Source organism: Carica papaya, chromosome 4, assembly GCF_054855325.1.
Source record: "Carica papaya isolate Zhongbai chromosome 4, ASM5485532v1, whole genome shotgun sequence".
Lineage (NCBI taxonomy): Eukaryota > Viridiplantae > Streptophyta > Magnoliopsida > Brassicales > Caricaceae > Carica > Carica papaya.
This window is the reverse complement of record NC_142312.1, coordinates 17,919,420-17,940,643: the sequence shown is the minus strand read 5'-3', so window position 1 is coordinate 17,940,643 and position 21,224 is coordinate 17,919,420. Positions and strand designations below refer to the sequence as shown.

The 21,224-nt window shown below is 36.8% G+C and overlaps 1 pseudogene; it reads left to right on the top strand.

Moving 5' to 3' along the window:
• Window positions 1-14,245: 14,245 nt before the first annotated feature.
• LOC148266348 (uncharacterized) lies at window positions 14,246-17,731 on the top strand (annotated as a pseudogene).
• The last annotated feature ends 3,493 nt before the right edge of the window (window positions 17,732-21,224 follow it).

Here is a 21,224-nt window from a genome sequence, read left to right as displayed (position 1 = left end):
TAAACTTGTGATCACCAAAAATGAAATAAAAAATCTAGTTTTGCTATTATCTAACCTCTGAATAAATAGGAATATGGATAGTGATCCCATTGTATACACTATTCTTACTTTTTATAACTTTCTAAAAGTCTTTCTGGAAGATCTACTTGGTTTGCCTCCCCCACGGGAGATAGAGTTTTTTATCGATTTACTTCTTGAAACTCAACTTATCTCAAAACCTGCCTATCGCATGAGTCGTACTAAGCTTGCAGAATTGGAAAACTAGCTTTCTGAACTTCTTGGTCAAAAATTCATCCACCTCAGTCATTCCCCTTGGGGTGCCCCGGTATTATTTGTGAAAGAGAAGGACAGCTTCCTCCGACTGTGCATAGATTACAGAGAACTCAACCGTGTAACAATGAAAAGTTAGTATCCTTTACCTCATTTTGATGACCTCTTCTATTAGTTGCAAGTCGCTACGGTATTCTTAAAGATCGATCTTAGATTGGGATACTACTAGTTGCAGGTCAAAGAATAAGATATTTTAAAAACTATTTTCTGATACCGATATGGTCAATACGAATTCAAGGTTATGCCTTTTGGATTAACTAATGCTCCTACTATTTTTGTAGATCTTATGAATAGGGTTTTCTGACATACACTGGATCAGTACATCATCATGTTCATTGATAACATCCTATTTTAAGAGCCTGGAGGAACACGCAGTCCATTTATCTCAGGTATTAAAAATCCTTCGCCAGAACCAGCTGTATGCTAAGTTTAGCAAGTGCTCTTATTGGTTGGATCGAGTCTCCTTCCTTGGCCATGTAATTTTGGGCGAAGGAGTTTTTGTGGATCCATCCAAAGTTGAAATAATGATTAACTAGAACTCACTAACAAATGTTGCTGAGGTATGTAGTTTTCTTGGTTTGACAAGTTATTACCGATGATTCATCGATGGGTTCTCCAAGATTGCAGCTTCATTAAGCCGTCTCACCAGGAAGAATGTACCTTTCATATAGGATTACGAATGTGATGAAAGTTTTGCTGAGTTAAAGTATCATCCTACCTCTACTCCAGTGTTGATTCTCCCTAACAATACTGGAATATTTCAAGTTTACTAGGATGCATCTCACATATGTTTAGGTTGTGTTTTGATGTAACATGGTCGGGTGGTTGCTTATGGATCCAAAAAATTGAAGCCCTATGAGTGCAACTATCCTACTCACGACCTGGAGTTGGCGGCCATAGTTTTTGCTTTGAAGATATGGCACCATTATTTGTACAGTCAGACATTTGAAATCTATTATGACTACATAAGTTTGAAGTATATATTTTCACAGAGGGAATTGAATATGATACAGAGGCATTAGATGGACTTCCTGAAGGACTACACCTGTAAGATTATCTACCACCCTGGTAGAGGTAATGTAGTCGCAGATGCTTTGAGCTGGAATGAGTCGACTTTGTTGGCCCAAACTATGGCTTCTAGTTAGAAATTAGTTGATGCTATATAGACACTCCACCTTAACCACTATGGCAATGGTGCCTACCTCGTACAAATATGAGCTTTGCCTGATATTTTCATGAAGATTTGGGCAGCTCAATCCACCAACCTAAAAATCATCAAAAATTTGAGTAAGTTTACTTCTAAAGAGTTTCCTAATTTTAGGCTCATGGATGATAAAATGTGTACATGGATGATAACATCCTGTCACTTTTAGAATGGATGTTCTCAAAGCTACCCATGCCTCCAAACTGTCTATCCACCCCGAGAGTACCAAGATGTTCCGTGATTTGAAGCATCAATATTGGTGGCTTAGAATGAAGAAGGACATTGTCGACTATGTCTCTTGATGCCTTACTTGCCAATGAGTTAAGGCAGAACACCAGAGACCCAGCAGTTTGTCGTAAGGCCTCCCTATTCTGAAATGAATGTGGGAGTATGTGACCATGGACTTTGTGACCAATATGTCCAGGACTTGTTTCGATCACAATGCAATATGAGTTATTATTGACAGATTAACCAAGACCACTCATTTTCTACCAATTAGAACCACATATTCCACTAGTAGATTAGCCCGCCTGTACGTCGAGGAGATTATTCAACTCCACGATGTCCCTTCATCTATTATGTCAAAATGAGATTCTCGATTCACCTCTCATTTCTGGGACAGCTTCCAAGAAGCACTTGGTCCATACTAATGGCCAGTCTGAACGTACCATCCAGACACTAAAAGACATGTTGCGCTTATACCTTTTCTTTTGTGAATTTGTTTATAGTAACAATTATAATTCCAATATTGGCACAGCTCTGTATGAAGCTCTCTACGATAGGCCCTGCCGTTCTCCCACTTATTGGAATGAAGTCGAGGACCAGCATCATTTAGGACCTGATTACATCTAGGAGACTATCAAGAAAGTTTCTATCATTGGAAGGAACTTAGCCACTCCCCTAGAGTCGCTAGAAAAGCTACACCGACAACTGTAGAAGACCCATGGAATTTGCTGTTGGTGATCAAGTCTTTCTTAAGATCTTCCCTAACAAAGGAAAAATGCGATTCAGTATGAAAGGAAAGTTAAGCCCCCGTTATGTTGGACTTTTTCAAATCATGGAACGTGTTGGACCCGTGGTTTACTGCCTTGCTTTGCCCCAAGATTTTGTGGGTTTGCATGATGTTTTCTATGTCTTCATGCTCAAACAGTACCACCCCTGACCCTTCTCAAATCATTCCTCATCAAGAGATGCAGGTTCAAGCTGATATGACGTATGAGGAGCTTGCACAGAAATCCTTGGTTGGACTGACAAGGTTTTGTGCAACAAGAGGATTCCTATGGTGAAGGTGTAGTGTCAACACCACACTCCGGAAGAGGCAATGTGGGAGTTAGAGAGCGAAATGCAAGAGAAGTTTCTTGAACTATTCATAAAAAAGTTGGGGGACCAAATTTTCTAAGATGGGGGGAATGTAACACCCCGAAAAACCTTCGTGCTTAATTTTTAATGCGAACTCCTATTTTTTGGGGCCTTAAGGCCATTTCCACTCCTTAGTTTCGTATTTTTTGAATGAATATTGTATTTTGTATTTTATTTGGATTAAATAATTCTTTAAATTAATTATTTTGTTTTATTGTAGAAAAATTATATTTTATTTATCATTTAAAAAGATTTTGGGAAAAAATGAAAAAAAGGACAGAAATCCCGCAGGAGAACTGGCGGGAGGAATAACCCCAGCTCCTCCACCACCCAACTTCAAGGAATTCATGGACCACACCATGCTGTACATATGCATGATTGATGGCACCCTGCATGCCATGGAGCATTCCTTGCACGAACTGAATGAAAAAGTTGAAGCCTTGTGGTGGGTGTCGAATACACCAAAAATAATTTCATAATTAATTAATAAAATAATATTATGGTAGTGGTTAGAAGGGTCGAGTCCACAAAGAATTGGAAACAAAATTTTCTTCCTTAACCAACGAATAAAAAAGACAAACAAGGGGAATTATGTAGAATCCAATACCCAAAATATAAAATAAATAATGAGCAGAATAATATTAAACAAACTCTTTGCTGTAAATTAGAAGCTAAAATAATTATAAGAAGAATTCCTAATCAACGAAATAGCTAACTCTAGTGACGTAATTGATTATAGATGTAAGGATTCATTTTACTCAAAATATGGTGAATTAGTTATACTTGTCAGAAATGTTCCAACAACCAATCCTTCCTTATTTCTAAACCAACCAAGAAACATTCGTTAATTTGTTCTTTGCTACCAAGCAGTCCTTGAAACGTCCACAAGATTTAATTTATCAATAGCCTTGAGAGCTAAAAGGACCTGATTCAAGTTATTGGATTCCTCTACATTAACCGGTCAACTAGATTACTTACCTCCTCAATATGACATTGATTGCTACTTGGTATCATAACAACTCAAACAATTACAGATTTGAGGGGTTTGGCTAGCTGCTTGCAGTTTCTCTTCTCGTATGATTGGGCCCATTCAAATGGATTCAAAATAACAAATATATATAGCTGAAGTTTGCTAGATCTATAAACTCATGGTGGGATTTTTAATAAAAATGAGTTTTTGGGAATTAAAAGAAAGAAGAGGCATGAAGAAGAAGAAGTGCAGCAATAGGTAAATCTGCCTTGAGCGACATCAAGCAGATGGGAAGATGCATGTTCTGCTTGGTAGCCCACTTTTTTATATCCTAAAAAAGGTTAGGGTTTTCTCTTTTTATTGATTTGTAATCTTTCCTTGACTCTTAGCACATCCTAGCTTTTCAGGTTGATCTCCACAATATTGTGTCCACAAATCTTGGCCTAAATAAGATTTGTTTTGATTTTAAAACGTGCCCCTTTTTTTTCTTTTTAAATTGACTACTGCACGTGGCTCTTAGCCTTGCACAAGGCTAAGTTGTTGGGCCCAGAAACAACCCTTGCCCAAGGCTTGTTTTTCGGCTAATGACTCTTTCCAAGAACTATTCCTCTTTTCATGTTGGTTTTGCTTCTTTCATCCGTATGTCCTAATCTGCAACAAAACATAGAAAATAACTCAGATTAGATAGCATACCATCAAGTTTAATAACTCAAAAATGGGTGATAATGATGTCGTTTTTAGGCATTATCAAACTCCCTCACACTTATCTTCTGATTGCCCTCAAGCACTATACAATACACTCCATCGATGCCCATCTCTTCACCTTTAACTCACTTACTTATGGTCATTTCATCACAACCCGCATGTTACATCTTAATCCTTAAGTTGTAAGAATAACCATCTACTACTAATTTGTAAGCTTGAGTTTCATGGAACCACACCAATAAATAACCATTTTGACAACATCCAAACACGACATGAGAGAATTTTGCAATTTTTCATTATAAAAATAAGTGAAGAGCAATACATAGTAAAACAACTACTGAACTTATCTAGATATAGAGGTTTCATGCAATTGGTCCATACGGAAAATAGAAAGCCTATTTGTAACTAACTTGAGCACTTATTGCTTATTTGAAATGTCAAACCATTTGACACGAGCAAAAATTTTGTGATGAATGGCCCTAATTATTCAGCTGGTCATAATTTCAAATGGGTACTAGTGCTACTCATAGTGCTTTGAGATGTCATTAACCTTTTGATGCGAGTATAAACATTTGTGATGAATGGCCCCGATTACTCAATTAATGTCCATTTTAAGTGACTAGAGGAGTAGGTTATTATGCATGCTCTATCTCTTTTCTTTTTTTGAAATACTATGCATGAACTATAAAATTCTAAATATGCCAACCCAAATAAGTTACAGTAGAGTTCTTTTCTAGACATTGGTATTCACTCAAAGATAAGAACAATTCGATTTTGAATAAGTGATCCTCAACCACGCCATGCTTAATATATATGACCAAAGATAACTATTTTAGTTGTGAAAAAATGACAAAAAACTACAGTTCTTAGGACATGGTTATAAGTGCAAATCAATTTTTGAATTGCCCCATCTGAGTTGTTTAAAAATAATAGGGAAAGTTGTGAAGTTTGGAGTCAAAAATTATTTGGAAGTGTAGGTGTTGTGTGGCAAAACTTACTCAAAATGAAATGCTAAAAAGAAAAACTAACTACCTAAGATGCAGAATGCAGAAGGCCTTTTCCCAATACTTAAACTACACATTGTCCCCAATGTAATATAAAGAATTAAAAGTAAAATGAAAGGATAGATTACCCCCCTGGTTTCGTGACTTGGAGGTGGGGTGCATTGGGAAACAACGTTTGGTCATGATTCATGTGGCCGAAGCCTTGGGCAAGGCCATGCATACACTTCAGAGTGAGTTGCAAGGCAAAAGGTAATGAAGTCAAAGTAAAGAGTTTTGAAAAAAAAAATAAACGAGTGTGAATAAATCATAAATTATTAATAAAATTACAGAAAATGAATGTAAAGTGAAAGGAAAAGTGGTAAGAAACTCCTCTGGTGGTCACTGGTTGCGCTTGGGGTGGATGATTGGACACTCTAAGTTAGTAGCTACGACAAGGCTTCTATTTTCTCATTCAACTCATGGAGGGCGAAGTCCATGGAGTGTAATTTAGCCTCGATTATCCCAATGTGCAGCATGGTGCGATCCATGAATTCTTGGAAGTTGGGGGAAGGTGGGCCTGGTTCTTATTGTGCTTGTTGGTCATGCAGCTTGTAGATTCGTTTGCGACATGGTATGAATGGCCCAAGTATATAAAGCAGGGACTGCCATCTTTCATTTTTAGGAGGCCTATGTAGTCTAAGGTGCGTATATCTAAGGTGGCTTGCGGGCAGGCAATATGGAGGTCAGTGTCGTCTATGTCAAATTTGGTGGTGAAGATGGCTAGCCAAGTGATGATCAAGTCTAAGATCAATGGTGACGCAAACGAGGCTAAAAACACTCAAGATACTCAAAAAGCATCAGAAGGTGACTTAGAAAAAAATTCAAATGATGTAAACACAAATACAGTTCCAAACCTGGAAAGTTTCAGTGGACCAGTAATAAGATCAAAGGCAAAGAAGGTTAAAGAGTTGCTCCAAGTTTTTACTCAAAAATATGTGGATGATGGGCTAGCCAATTGTGGAAAGTTCAAATATGAGCTTTTTAAACAGCCCAAATTCGTAACTTTAATTGGATTTAAGTGATTTGGTATAATTTGGGCTTGTTTGAGTCTTACTGATAATGGATGAATAAGCCTTGTGTATGGGCTGGATTAGTTGAGTTGTTTTAAATATTTTGAATTGTTTTATTTTAGTTTGAGTTAATTAAGCCCATATAGTTAAGTATAACTCATTTTGGGCTTAAGTCTTGTCTTAGTGTTATTACAAGAATGAGCCCATAACTATATGGTGCCACAAACAATTAGTGGTATTGGTTAAGAAGATTGGAGTTACAAGGAGTTACATGACAATTACATGCCTATAATTAGCCTAGTTATTATTGGAGTTACAATTGTAATTATCACATAATTAACCTAGTTATTGTGGGAGTTTCAATTGTAGTTATTGTATTATAACTTATCATTGATTTCTTTGGCTATAAATACCTAAGGAACTCTTTTTGGTGGACATCAAGAGTTGTAATCAAACATTTCAGAATTGAGTTGAGAGTGTTTTGGCTTTCTTTTCACTTTATGCACAAGGTGTTGATTTGGAATACAATTGTTATCACTTGTATGGGCCCCCGTGGTCTTTGCGTGTCGCACTTGTGTGTGCACATGTGGCCAGCACAAGACATGCGCACTATGTGCACGTGCCATCCATGTGGGGTGCGAGGCATGGTTTGCACGCGTATCTCATCGCACACAGATGGGTGCACGACTCTGCGTACCCCATGCCCATGTCGTCCACATGGTTGGCCTACAAGCAGGAGGCATGCACATAGTAGGGCTACGCGCGGTAGGCTGGGGTAGCATGCACTGCCCCGGGCATGGCGCACCACCCACTTGGGCATCATGCACCGCCTTTGAGTGGTGAGCGCCGTTGTTGCTTGGGAAACGTGTTGCCATTGTTTAGGTAGTGCATCTCTGGTTTTTGCACTGTCGTCATATCACGTCGTCCATCCATTGGTCACATTCGTCGGTCATCACATCTCACATTTTTTATTGATTTTTTTTCTCTTCACCAGATTTCACCACTTGGCGCAAATCTAATGGTCCTCATTTTCTATAAATAGGGACCCTCACTTCACCATTTCCTCATCACTTCCATTTCATTCTTTCATCCATCAAAGAGCTTTAGAGAGAGAGGGAGTGATAGAGAGAGAGAGGGAGAGGAGGAGAAGAAGAAAAGGCGTAGGAAACACTAAGATTTCAGTAAGGAATTTTAGTATTTACTTTTAAACATTGTAAGGAGGATTTCTAAAGTAAAATTAATCAAGTTTAAATTTATGATTGCGGGATTAAATATTATGCTTAAAACGAAGTGATTTTGCGTTTTAATGCATGTTTTATAAATGTATATGATTTTATTATTTGCATGTGTAATTTAAATGATTTAATACTTGAGATAAATATTGATATGTGATGAAATTGACGATGGAAAAATGATTGAGATAAATATTGCATGAGAAATATTTATTGGTATTGGCATGCATAATTCATAAAGTATTTCGTTAGCCTTTTTATCTCTGAGGGATTTCTGTTTCTCCCTCATATTGTCTAAAAAGATGTGAGAGGATCGTTCCCTGTGGATGACAGCTTACTCTCTGACGAGAGTGTTGACGTGATATGATTGTAGGGGGTACCTTTGGGGAAGTATAATTGTGGCCATAGTTAACATGTAGGACCGTTGTGGTTGCCACAACCGTGGTCATAGATCATGCCATGGTTTGGCAAGCTGTAAATGTGTTGTTGATTTAGCAAATAGCAAATTATTGTTATAAATGAAATAAATTGGTCATTCCACATGGGTAATCGGAAATCCATATTGTCCTCAATAGATGGAAGTCAGAACGACTTCGCGTGAAGAACAAACTGAAAGATAGTGCATATCATGATTTGTTTGATTTTCTCTATTTTCAAAATGATTGATTTGATTGACATGACATGATAAGGTATTTTTAATTACCTTTGAAATCTTATGATGTTATTTAATTATTATTTTTTACACTGAGTATATGGAACTCACCCCTTTTCATGCCCCCTCTAAATGAAGAAGATACTGAGGAACCAATGGCTGACGTACCACGGATCTATGAGCCTCTATGAGTGCATAATGGTTTCGCACTCTGATGAGTCCATCTTTTGTAGAGGCTTGAATTAATTTTGTTTCTGCCTTAATTTTGTGTGGAACTCTATTATTATTTTGTAAGGGATTGTACTTATTTGTTCCACTGCATATATTTATCTATTATGCACTCATAATTTGTTTCTCTATCTGGCATCCTTATACTTTAATCTGTATTTGGGATGTCACAGAATAATATTAAATAAACTCTTGGTTAAAAGTTAGAAATTAAAATAATTATAATAAGAATTCCTAGTTGATGAAATAACTAGCTCCAGTAACGTAATTAATCATAGATGCAAGGATATATTTTATTTAAACTATAACAAACTAGTTATAGCTGTCAAAACGTTCTAAAAACCAATCTTTCCTTATTTCTAAATAAACTAAGAAATATTTATTAGTTGGGTCTTTGCTGCCAAATACTCCTGAGAACATTCACAAGATTTACCTTGTCAATGGCCTTAAGAACTAAAAAAACCTATTTCAAGTTACCAGTTTCATCCACGTGAACCGTTCAACTAGATTGCCTACCTCCTTAGTGCAACACTAATCACTACTAGGTATTGGAACCGCTCAAATAATTATGGATTTGAGAGGTTTGACTAGCTACTTACTCCTTTCACAACGTTCAACAGGCCATGTTCAAACGAGTTCAAGACAGTAAATATGTATAAGTGAATAAATTAAATAAATGCTAAGATTTAAATAAAATATAGATTAAACTAATTCGATCCCACAAATACATCACTAGAGATCACTAAATCTCAACTAGAAAAAGAAAGCAAGTTAGCCACTCATTATGGTTTTCAATACAAAAGAGTTCTTTTAATGGTTCGAAAAGGAAGAAAAAGAATGAAAGGGAAGAATGAAATCTTCAGCAGTAGCTGTCAGAGGCTTCGGGAAGAAAAGGGATGTCTTTCTGCTTGACAGCCGCCACTTTATAGCCGAAAGGGAGCTAGGGTTTTTTTTTCTTTTCTTTTTTTGACTAGGATCTGTTTCCTTGATTTTAGCTTATCCTTAGCTTTCCAAAACAATCTCCTCACGATTTTTGGCCATTAAATCTTGGCAAAGAGGATATCTTTTTAGATTTTTAAAAAGCCCACCTTTTCTTTAAGTAATTTGCAGATCACGACACAAGCCTTGGGTAAGGCTTGTTTCTGTTGTACGTTGGGCTTTTAAACTTAAGTGTCATATTGGCCTTGGTCAAGGCTTAGTTGAGTATAATTTGGGTCCCATCTTACTACCTTTGTTGCAAGCTATGCCCAAGGGTTTGTTGTGTTTACCCCTTTATGCTGAGATGTAAGTCTTGGACAAGGCTTGTATGCGTGGGCCAAAGTATGCTTCTACCGCGGGGTCTAAGCCTTGCCCAAGGCTAAGACTGTGACAGATGGTTGTTCTGCAGTTTTCGTTCTTATTTTATGTTGTTCCTCCAAATCTTAAGCTCCATCTATTGTCCTATATCAAAATGGAAAAAATAGCTTGATTAGGTCGCACCTAGTAGAACTGTCACCAAACTAGTCTAGAATTAAGATTTCAAGTAATTGATTCATGCTAAAATAGAAATTTTTGCCAACTTTTTTACACGAGGACAAACATTTGTGATGAATGCACCCGGTTACTCAATTAGTGGCGATTTCAAATATTTTGAATGCGTTTTACGCTCCATCTCACGTTATTACTTCAACATGTTTCAAAAGTGAGTGTGTTTTACACTCCATCTCACTTATCACAATTAGGCTGATTTTTTTTTTTCGAATAATCTTATACATGAACCATAGAATTCTGAGCACACAAATATGGAAAACTTGTAGTTGGGTTCATTCTAAGTATTGGCATTCACTCCAAAAAATGGGAGAAAATTAAATTTTTGCGTAGCCAATTCCCACACAAGTCAACTTTTCATATACATAATTAAAAGTAGCCATTCAATGTGAGAATAGATGAAAAAAAGTTGCAGTTCCTAGGTGATGGTGATAAGTGCAATTTGGTTTTTGGAACATCCCATTTGAGTTGTTTAAAATGATAGAGATAGATAAGAGGGTGGGAGTAAAAAATTGTTGGAGGTGCATGTGTAATGTAGTCAACCTTGGGCAAGGTTAGTGTACCTAAAATGATGTGATAGATAGTAAAACTAGCTACTTAGGATGCATAATGCAGAATGCAAGATGCTGCTCCCTGACACTTAAACTACACATTGTCCCCAATGTGATGCAAGCTAAGGAAAGGAAATAAATAAAAAGAAAACAGAAACAGAGAACAAAATAAGACTAAAAAAAGGAGGAAAGTAAAGAGAAGGGATAGAAGACTCCCCTGGTGTTCATCTGTCGCAGGGTTGTGTGGTGGAGCACTTGGTTTGGGTGATCAATTGTGTCAAGGTGATAGTGCCTAAAAATGACATCATTATCACTAATTTTTGAGCTATTAAACTTGATGGTATACTATCTAATCTGAGCTATTTTCTATGTTTTGTTGTAGGACAGGATATAAGGATGAAAGGAGGAAAAATAACATGAAACGAGGAAGAGTTCGTGAAAAGAGTCATCAGTCCAGAAACAAACCTTGGGCAACGCTTGAGTCTTGCCCCAGACAACTTAGCCTTGGGCAAGGCTAAGAGCCACACGTAGCAGTCAATTTAAAAAGAAAAAATGGTACACATTTAAAATCAAAACATATCTTCTTCAAGCCAAGATTTGTTGATAGAAAATCATGGAGATCAATATGTAAAGCTAGGGATGTGTCAAAAATCAAGGAAAGATTACAAATCAAGAAAAAGAGGAAACCCTAGCATTTTTTGGGATATAAAAAAGCAGGCTACCAAGTAGAATGAGCATCTTCCCTTTTGCTCGACATCGCTCAAGGCAGATTTCCCTACTACTGTATTTCTTCTTCTTCATACCTCTTCTCTCTTTTAATTCCAAATAACTCTTTTATATTAAAAGGCCCACCATGAGTGGCTAGCTCACTCCTTTTCCTAGTTGATAGATCTAGCAAACTTTAGCAATGTATTTGTGAGATCTAATCGAATTAATTTAAGTTTTACTTCAAATTAAAATGTGTGTAATGTAGCCAGTGTACTTGAAATGATGTGACAGATAGGAAAACTAACTAGTTAGGATGCATAATGCATAATGCAGGACGCTACTCCCCTACACTTAAACTACACATTGTCCCTAATGTGATGCAAGTTAAGGAAAAGAAAATCAATACGTAGAAAATAGAAATAGAGAACAAAATAATAGTAAAAAAATAGGAGAAAAGTAAAGAGAAGGAATAGAAGACTCCCTTGGTATTCATCTGTGGCAGGGTCTTGTGGTGGAGCGCCCAATTTGGGTGATCAATTATGTTAAGGTGATAGTGCATAAAAAGACATTATTATCACCCATTTATAAGTTATTAAACTTGATGGTATACTATCGAATATGAACTATTTTCTATGTTTTGTTGCAGGACAAAATATAAGGACAAAAAGAGAAAAAACAACATAAACAGATGAAGAGTTCGTGAAAAGAGTCATCAGTCCATAAACAAGCCTTGGAAAAGGCATGTGTCCTGCCCCAGATAACTTAGCCTTGGGCAAAGATAAGAGTCGCGTGTAGTAGTCGATTTAAAAAAAAAGGCACGTATTTAAAATCAAAATAGATCTTACTCATGCCAAGATTTGAGGACATAAAATCATGGAGATCAATCTGGAAAGCTAGGGATGTGCCAAAAATAAAGGAAAAACTAGAAATGAAGAAAAAAAAAAGAAACCCTAGCCTTTCTTGGGATATAAAAAAATGGGTTGCCAAGCAGAACAGGCATCTTCCCTTCTGCCAAATGCCACTCAAGGTAGATTTCCCTGCTGTTGCACCTCTTCTTCTTCATACCTCTTCTCTTTTTTAATTCCTAAGAACTCTTTTGTATTAAAAAGCCCACCCTGAGTTTAACTCACTCATTTTCTAGTTGATAGATTTAACGAACTTCAGCAATGTATTTATGAGATGTAATCGAATTAATTTTAGTTTTACTTAAGAGCTGGTATTTATTTACTTCTTACACCTATATATTTGTTATTTTGAATCCATTTGAACAAGGCCCATCATACAAGAAGAGAAGCTGCAAGCAGCTAGTCGAACCCTTAAATTTATAATTATTTGAGTGGTTCCAGCATCAACTAGCGATCAGTGCCGCATTGAGGAGGTAAGTAATCTAGTTGACTAGTTCACATGGATGAATATGACACCTTGAATTATGTCCTTCTATCTCTCAAGGCTGTTAACAAGTTAAATCCTATGGACATTCTCAGGACTACTTGGCAATGAAAACCCAACTAATGAACGTTTCTTGGTTGGTTTAGAAATAAAGATTAGTTGTTGGAACATTTCCGACAACTATAACTAATTTTTCATATTTTGGGTAAAACGAATCCTTTCATCTATGATTAATTACGTTACATAAGCTAGTTATTTTGTTGAATAGGAATTCTTTTTATAATTATTTTAATTTTTAATTTATAGCCAAGAGTTTGTTTAATATAATACTGCTTATTGTTTATTTTATATTTTGTATATCAGATTCTATAAAAACCCCCCTTATTTTTTTATTCGTTGTTTAAGAAAGAAAAATTTGTTTCCAATTCCCTGTGGACTCGACCCTTCTTACCACTACTACAATATTATTTTATTAGTTAATTAAGAATTTATTTTTGGTGGATTCAACACCCACCAAATTTTTGCATTGTTGCCAAGGAATTGTGATTAACTAATTACTTTCTTTTCCTTTTTATGATCAGGACCGATTGTGAAGAACCTCTCTTTACAATCTGGAAATTGAGAAAACTGCAAAAGGTTTAAAGAAACAGACCTAGCTAAAGAGACAAACGTGTCAGCAGGACACTATCTTTGCAGACAACAGTGCAGTCGCCAAAAGAGAAGCAGAAATAGAGTAAATGACCGAGGAATGCACTTTGAGGGAGCTAGCAGCACCATTTATCAACTAACAACTCCTTTACATTACTTTTTCAGCCTTGGAACCTGTGTTTGAGTTAAAATCTGGGTTGATTCATTTGCTGCCTAATTTTTAAGTATTGGAGATTGAACACCCGCACAAGCATCTCAAGGAATTCCATATTGTGTGCTTTGAGCATGAAGACGCAAGGAATCTCTTAAGAACAAATAAAATTGAGACCGTTCCCCTTTTCTTTGGATGATGCAGCTAAAGATTAGTTGTTTTATTTAGCTCCTAGTTCGATTACTACTTGGAATGATATGGTAAACATTTTTCTAGATAAATTTTTTCCACATTAGAGCTGCTGGAATAAGGAGAGAAATATGCAAAATCAAGGAGAGAGAATCAGAGATCCTCCCTGATTATTAGGAATGATTCAAGCGATTGTGTGCGAGTTACCCACAATATGACATCTCTAAATAATCTCTCATCCACTACTTTTATGAAGGGTTGTTACCTACGAAAAAAAATGTTGGATGCAGCTAGTGGCGGTGTCATAGTGAACAAAACACCTTGAGAAGCCAAAGATTTGATAGCAATCATGGTAGCTACTTCCCAGCAATTCAGCTCCACTCGTGACAATCATCAGAGAGTAAATAAAGTAAGTATCTCTCCCCTTGAGTCTTAAATTCTGAATTAACTCATTTGATGAGGAACATGGCTACAGAGAGCACCCAACGAGTAAGAGTGTGTGGAATTTGTGTACATTCAAGACACCCCACATGCATGTGTCCTACACTCCAAGAAGACAATCACTAGCAAGTCAATGCTGTGAGTGGTTTCCCAAACCAACTACAAAGAAGATATGACCCTTTTTCCAACGCCTATAACCTCGGATGGAGAGACCACCCAAACTTTAGCTATGGAGCACAACAAAAAAACTACCAACAATATCCAAATAGGCCACCCTCGCCACCACAAGCAACACCTCCAAAACATATTATGTCTCTCGAAGAAATTGTTAAATCACTTACTATTAACACCCAATGATTTCAATAGGAAACAAGAGTTAGCATCCAAAATTTGGAGACTCAAGTAAGCCAATTAGTGACTTCCATGAGTAGGTTGGAATCCTAAGGAAAATTACCCTCCCATATAGAAGTGAACCCGAGGCCAAATGTTAGTGCAATCACCTTGCAAAGTTGGAAAGGACTGTAAAAGACCCCTGTCAAAACAAGCCTTAGTCGAGGCTTAGAAAAGGAAAGAGAACCAGAAGCTTTGGGTAAGGCTCCTAAGGCAACAATAGATGGCAGTAACCTTCCAGTTGAAACAGGTTTTGATTAGCCCAATTTGTATCCAATCCAACCACCATTCCCACAGAGATTTTCTAAAACAAATATAGAAAAAGAGGACAGAGATCTCAGAGACATTTCACAAGGTTGAAGTCAATCTTCCCCTGTTTGATGCTATCAAACAAATACTCAGATACGCCAAATTCCTAAAAGAATTGTGCACCAACAAGAGGAAATTGTGTAGCAACGAAAGGGTAAGTGTGGGGGAGAACGTTTCAGCTATCGTATAGAGAAAATTTCCTCCCAAATGCAAAGACCAATGTATGTTTTCCATTTCATGTAAAATAGGTACCTTAAGCATAAGGAAGGCCATTTGCGATCTTGGAACTTCTATCAATGTGATGCCCATGTCCATCCACTCCAATTTTAGTGTTAGACAACTGAAAAAAACTGGAGTCATCATCCAACTGGAGGACATATCTATTGTCTACCCTAAAGGAGTCTTAAAAGATGTGTTAGTTCAAGTGGACAACTTTATCTTTCCGGCTGATTTCTATGTGTTGGATATAGAGGATGATAAGTCTCCAAATTCTTCTGATCTCCTACTAGGTAGGCCCTTTCTCAGTACCACTAGAACAAAAATAGATGATCAAGATGGAAGCCTTACTATGGAATTCAACAGTGAAATGGTAAGGTTTAATATGTATGATGCAATGAAATATCCTTGTGATTTATCTTGTGTAGGTAGCATTGATACCATGGATGTCCTAAATAAAAAATACTTCAATCTAAGCCATGGGGATGAGGTGAACATTACACTTTGCAATGATTTAAATGCTGATAACTTAAGGATACTGGAAGAAAACCATGTAGCTGGCCAAGATTTGCAAGAAGCCATGTTTGAGTTGAAATCCTTTAAGTAAGTAAAAGGTATGACTCCTCAATTAGATCTCCCAATTGCTCACGCAAAAATTCCACTCTCAGTTTTGCAGGCTCCCAAGGTACATTTAAAACTACTGCCCAAACACCTCAAGTACATATTTTTAGACGAGGGAGAGACTCTTCCGGTGAAAACCTTCAACAAACTCAACCAAGTAGAGGAGGAAAAACTGGTAAGGGTACTCTGTGAGCACAAGGAAATAGATAGCTGGATGATTGCTGATATCAAAGGGATTTCACCTTCCACTTGTGTGAACAAAATTCTACTAAAAAAGAATGGTAAACCCAATAGATAGGCACAAAGGCACTCGAACTCACCAATGATGGAAGTAGTGAAGAAAGAAGTTCTAAAACTGCTGGATGAGTTCGATTCAAGTTGTGTGAAAGAAAATAGGGGTCACCATAATAGAAAATTAAGAGTGAGAGAAAATTTTAGCAAGAGTGTAGAATAGATGGCTAGTTTGCGTTGATTATCGCAAGTGGAATGCCTCTACAAGAAAAGACCACTTCCCCTTGCCTTTCATTGATCAAGTGCTGGAAAAATTGGCTGGTAGAACCCATTACTGCTATCTAGATGGATATTCTAGATACCAAATTCCAGTCGCATTTGAAAACCAAGAAAATACCACTTTTACATGCTTCTTTAGGACTTTTGCTTACTGGCAGATGTCGTTCGGCCTTTGTAACACACCTACCATTTTTCAGAGATGCATGGTCAGCATATTTTCTAATTTTGTTGAAAGAAGCAGAGAGGTATTCATGGATGATTTCATGATTTATGGAGATTCCTTTGATGATGCCCTGACAACCTCACAAAGGTGTTGAAAAAATGCATTGAATCCAACCTGGTGCTCAACTATGAAAAATGTCACTTTATGGTGGACTAAGGACTAATTTTGGGGCATGTAGTGTATTTAAAGAGAATAGATGTTGATAAGGCAAAGGTGGATGTCCTCAAATCGCTGCCTTAACCAAAAAGTGTACGAAAAATACGCTCATTCTTTGGGCATGCCAGTTTTTATTGGAGATTCATCAATGATTTCTCAAAGATAACACAACCCTTATGTCGATTGTTGCAAACGGAAGCAGAATTCACCTTTAATGGATCTTATAAAGAAGCATTTGAAGTGCTTAAAGAGAAGTTAGTGACACCACCCATCTTGCAGTCGCCAAATTGGGATCTACCATTCGAAATAATGTGTGATGCAAACAACTAAGTAGTGGGTGCAGTACTCAGGCAAAGAACGAGTAAAGATCCACACGTAATCTACTATGCCTCCTACACCCTTGACAGTGCCCAAATGAATTATTTTACTACAGAGGAAGAACTGTTTGCTTTTGTGTTCTCTTTAGAAAAATTTTGATCATACTTGCTGGGAACAAAGGTGATTGTGTTCTCTGACTATGTAACATTGAAATACTTACTGAAGAAAAAATAGGCAAAACTGAGGTTGATATGATGGATACTTCTTATCCAGGAGTTTGATCTTGAGATAAGGGATAAAAAGGGAATGGGGAATTTAGTAGCATACCACCTTAGCTGATTGCCATTAATAGGGAATCTTCCCCGTTGGATAATGAGTTTCTGGATTAACATTTTTTTTAGTTCAACAAGAAACCCCATGGTACACGAACATCATTAATTTTCTTGTTACCCATGTGCTAACAGCTGATGCAAGGGCTAGAAAAGAAAAGATAAAAAAAAAGCAAGGGATTCGTATGGGACAACCCCTACTTATGGAAGCATTATGCATACTAGGTGATCGGGAGATGTATTCTAGAAATCGAAGTTGTCTTTGTCCTCAAATGTTTCCACTTGCATGCATGTGGGGGGCACTTCGGACCTAAATGAATGACTCAGAAGGTGCTAGTGTGTGGTATATTCTAATCATCCCTATTCCATGATGCATACACCTACTGCAAGACATGTGAGAATTGCCAACATACTAGAAACATCAGCCGCGGAGATTAGATGCCGCTAACACTCATTTTAGTGTGCGATATCTTTGACGTGTGGGGCATTGACTTTATTGGACTGTTCCCATCTTCATTCGGTAATACCTACATCTTGTTGGCAGTAAACTATATCTCTAAATGGGTCAAAGCAAAAGCAACAAGAGCCGATGATGCTAAAACAATCATTAAATTCTTAAAGACGTAGATCTTTGTGAGGTTTAGAGTTCCAAGGGTAGTGATAAGTGATTCAAAAATCCATTTTCATAATCAGGTGGTGGAGGCTCTTTTTAAAAAATACCATGTCACTCATTGTATATCCACTACCTACCAACAGACAAGCAGAAGTTTCCAATCGGGAAGTCAAATCCATTCTAGAGAAGATTATCAAACCAAACAGAAAGGATTGGAGTATAAGGCTAGATGACACTCTATGGGCATATCGGACAACATTCAAGACATATATTGGGATGTTCTCATACCGACTAGCCTTCATAAAAGCATCCCACCTGCCTATTGAGCTGGAACATAGAGCATATTGGGCTATCAAAAGTTGTAAGATGAAGTTGGAAGAAGCTTGTGAGCATCAGAAGTATCAACTGCAAGAGCTGGAAGAAATATGGAATGAGGCCAAAGAAAATTCCAGAATTTATAAGGAGAAGACCAAAACATTCAATGACCAAATATTTCCAAGAAACAGTTTTCAATATGGCAAAAGGTCCTTCTATTTTATTCTAGACTTAAGCTCTTCCCGAAGAAGCTAAGGTCGAGATGGATAGGTCCGTTCATTGACACCAACATCTTTCCTTATGGTGTTATTGAAATCAAAAGTCTTGACACCAAAAAAATCTTTAAAGTGAACAGACACCACCTTAAGCCTTTTTATGAGGAGTTTTCCACACAAATTATATTGAAGAAATAACCCTGGACTTACCCGAGGCACACACCTGCCAGCAGCAAAACACAGTCTAGCCTTGGACAGTAAAGAAGGGCATTTAATAGGAGGCAACCCATTTCTTTTTCTCTTGAATTTATTAAGCATTATTTATTCCAATCCATTTATAGCATTTCTCTCTTAGTTAACATGAGTTTTGTAGTGATTGGAGTGCTGGAACAAGGAATTCATGTGTTGGAGAAAAAGAAAAGGCCAAATTTTGAAGCTGCTAAATAAGCCTTACCCAAGGCATGTGCCAGACCCTTAAGACATGTGATGCGGAACCCCAAGACCCTTGCTTGAACCTTAGAACTCTTTAATCGGTTTATAATGGAATTTAGATCGCAAGTAAAAAAAGAATCAAATTTGTTCAATCACCCAAATGGTAGAAGTTAAAGAGAACCCAAGAAAGATAAATGATATCCCTTGAACCCAATCCAAACAAGCACCAATAACAATTGAAATAGGAAATCAAAATTCTTTGTCATAAGTGGAATAATTCAATTGTGCACCATTGAGCTTCTCATTGAAGTAAGCAATGAGTCTTTTATCCTGCATAAGAACAGCACCTATCCCAAGCCCAGAGGCATCACATTCAATTTTAAAAGTTGAATCAAAATTAGGCAATCTTAATAAAGGCGCATTACATAACTTTTCTTTCAATAAGGAAAACGCATGTTCTTTTACCCAAACAAACCCCTTATCTTTTTTCATGATTTCAGTTAAAGGGGCAGCAATGACACTAAAATCTTTTATAAATCTCCTATAGAAACTTGTCAAACAATGAAAACTACGCACCTCACTTATACTTTTAGGTGTCGGCCATTCTTGAATAGCCTTTACCTTTTCACTATCTACCTCGATTCCTTTTGCACTCACGACATAACCTAAGAAAATGATGCGATCAATGCAAAATGTACATTTCTTCATGTTAGTACATAGTTGAAATTTGCACAATATGTCAAACACTTGCCTCAAATGCATGACATACCCATCAATAGATTTGTTATACACAAGAATGTCATCAAAGTAGACAACCACAAACTTTCTAATAAATTCACGTCAAACATGGTTCATTAAACGCATGAAAGTACTTGGCGCATTAGTTAAGCCAAATGGCATAACCAACCACTCATATAACCCTTGTTTTGTTTTAAAAGCAGTTTTCCATTCATCTCCTGGTTTCATTCTTATTTGGTGATAACCACTTTTAAGATCAATTTTAGAAAATCCACAAGCACCATGCAACTCATCTAACATATCATCAAGTCGAGGTATTGGGTGTCGATATTTTACTGTTATTTTGTTGACGGCTCTACAACCAACACACATACGCTAACTACCATCTTTTTTGGGTACTAATAAGACGTGCACTGCGCATGGACTTAAACTTTCTCGAATGTGCCCCTTTTGTAAGAGCTCCTCCACTTGCCTTTGAAGCTCTTTGGTCTCCTCGGGATTGTTCCTATAGGTTGGTCTATTTGGTATGGCAGCCCCGGGAATGAAGTCAATTTGATGCTCAATCCCTCTCAAAGGTGGTAAACCTTGAGGTAGATCATGGGAAAAAACATCACTAAATTCCTGCAAAACTTCAACCACAACACTTGGCAAAAAAGGGTCAAGTTCGTTAGTTGAGAAACAAGCTTCTTTGTACATGAGTACAATAATTGGCTTGTTAGAAAATAAAGCTTTCCTCACATCTCTCATTTTAGCATAAAAGCTCATTTTCTTTCCCTCATTCTTTTCTTTGGTCGAATGCATCTCTCTTTCTTTTTCCTTTTGATCTTCATTTTTCCACACTAATGGTGCCAAAAACAATTAGTGGTGTTGATTAACAAGATTGGAGTTACAAGGAGTTATATAACAATTATATGCCTATAATTAGCCTAGTTATTGTTAGAGTTATAATTGTAATTATCACATAATTAGCCTAGTTATTATGGGAGTTACAATTGTAATTATTGTGTTGTAACTTATTGATTTCTTTGGCTATAAATACCAAAGGAACTCCTTTGTGGATATCAAGAGTTGTAATCAAATATTTTAGAATTGAGTTAAGAGTGTTTTGGCTTTCTTTTCACTTTATGCACAAGGTGTTAATTTGGAATACAATTGTTATCATTTGTATTTAAATTTTGATTTCCTATTTCAATTGTTCTTGGTGCTTGTTTGGATTAGGTTCAAGGGATATCATTTATCTTTCTTGGGTTCTCTTTAACTTCTACCATTTAGGTGATTGAACAAATTTGATTCATTTTTTACTTGTGATATAAATTCCGTTATAAACCGATTGAAGAGTTAGAAAGGTTCAAGCAAGGGTCTTGGGGTTCCGCATCATTTGGTATTAGAGCATTGGTTCACCAAGTAAATCCTTATTGTGTTGTCTTTATTTTCATTATTTCTTGCAAAAAAAAAAAGAGACAAATTTGCATTCAGAAAAAAAAAATCAGATTAACCTAATT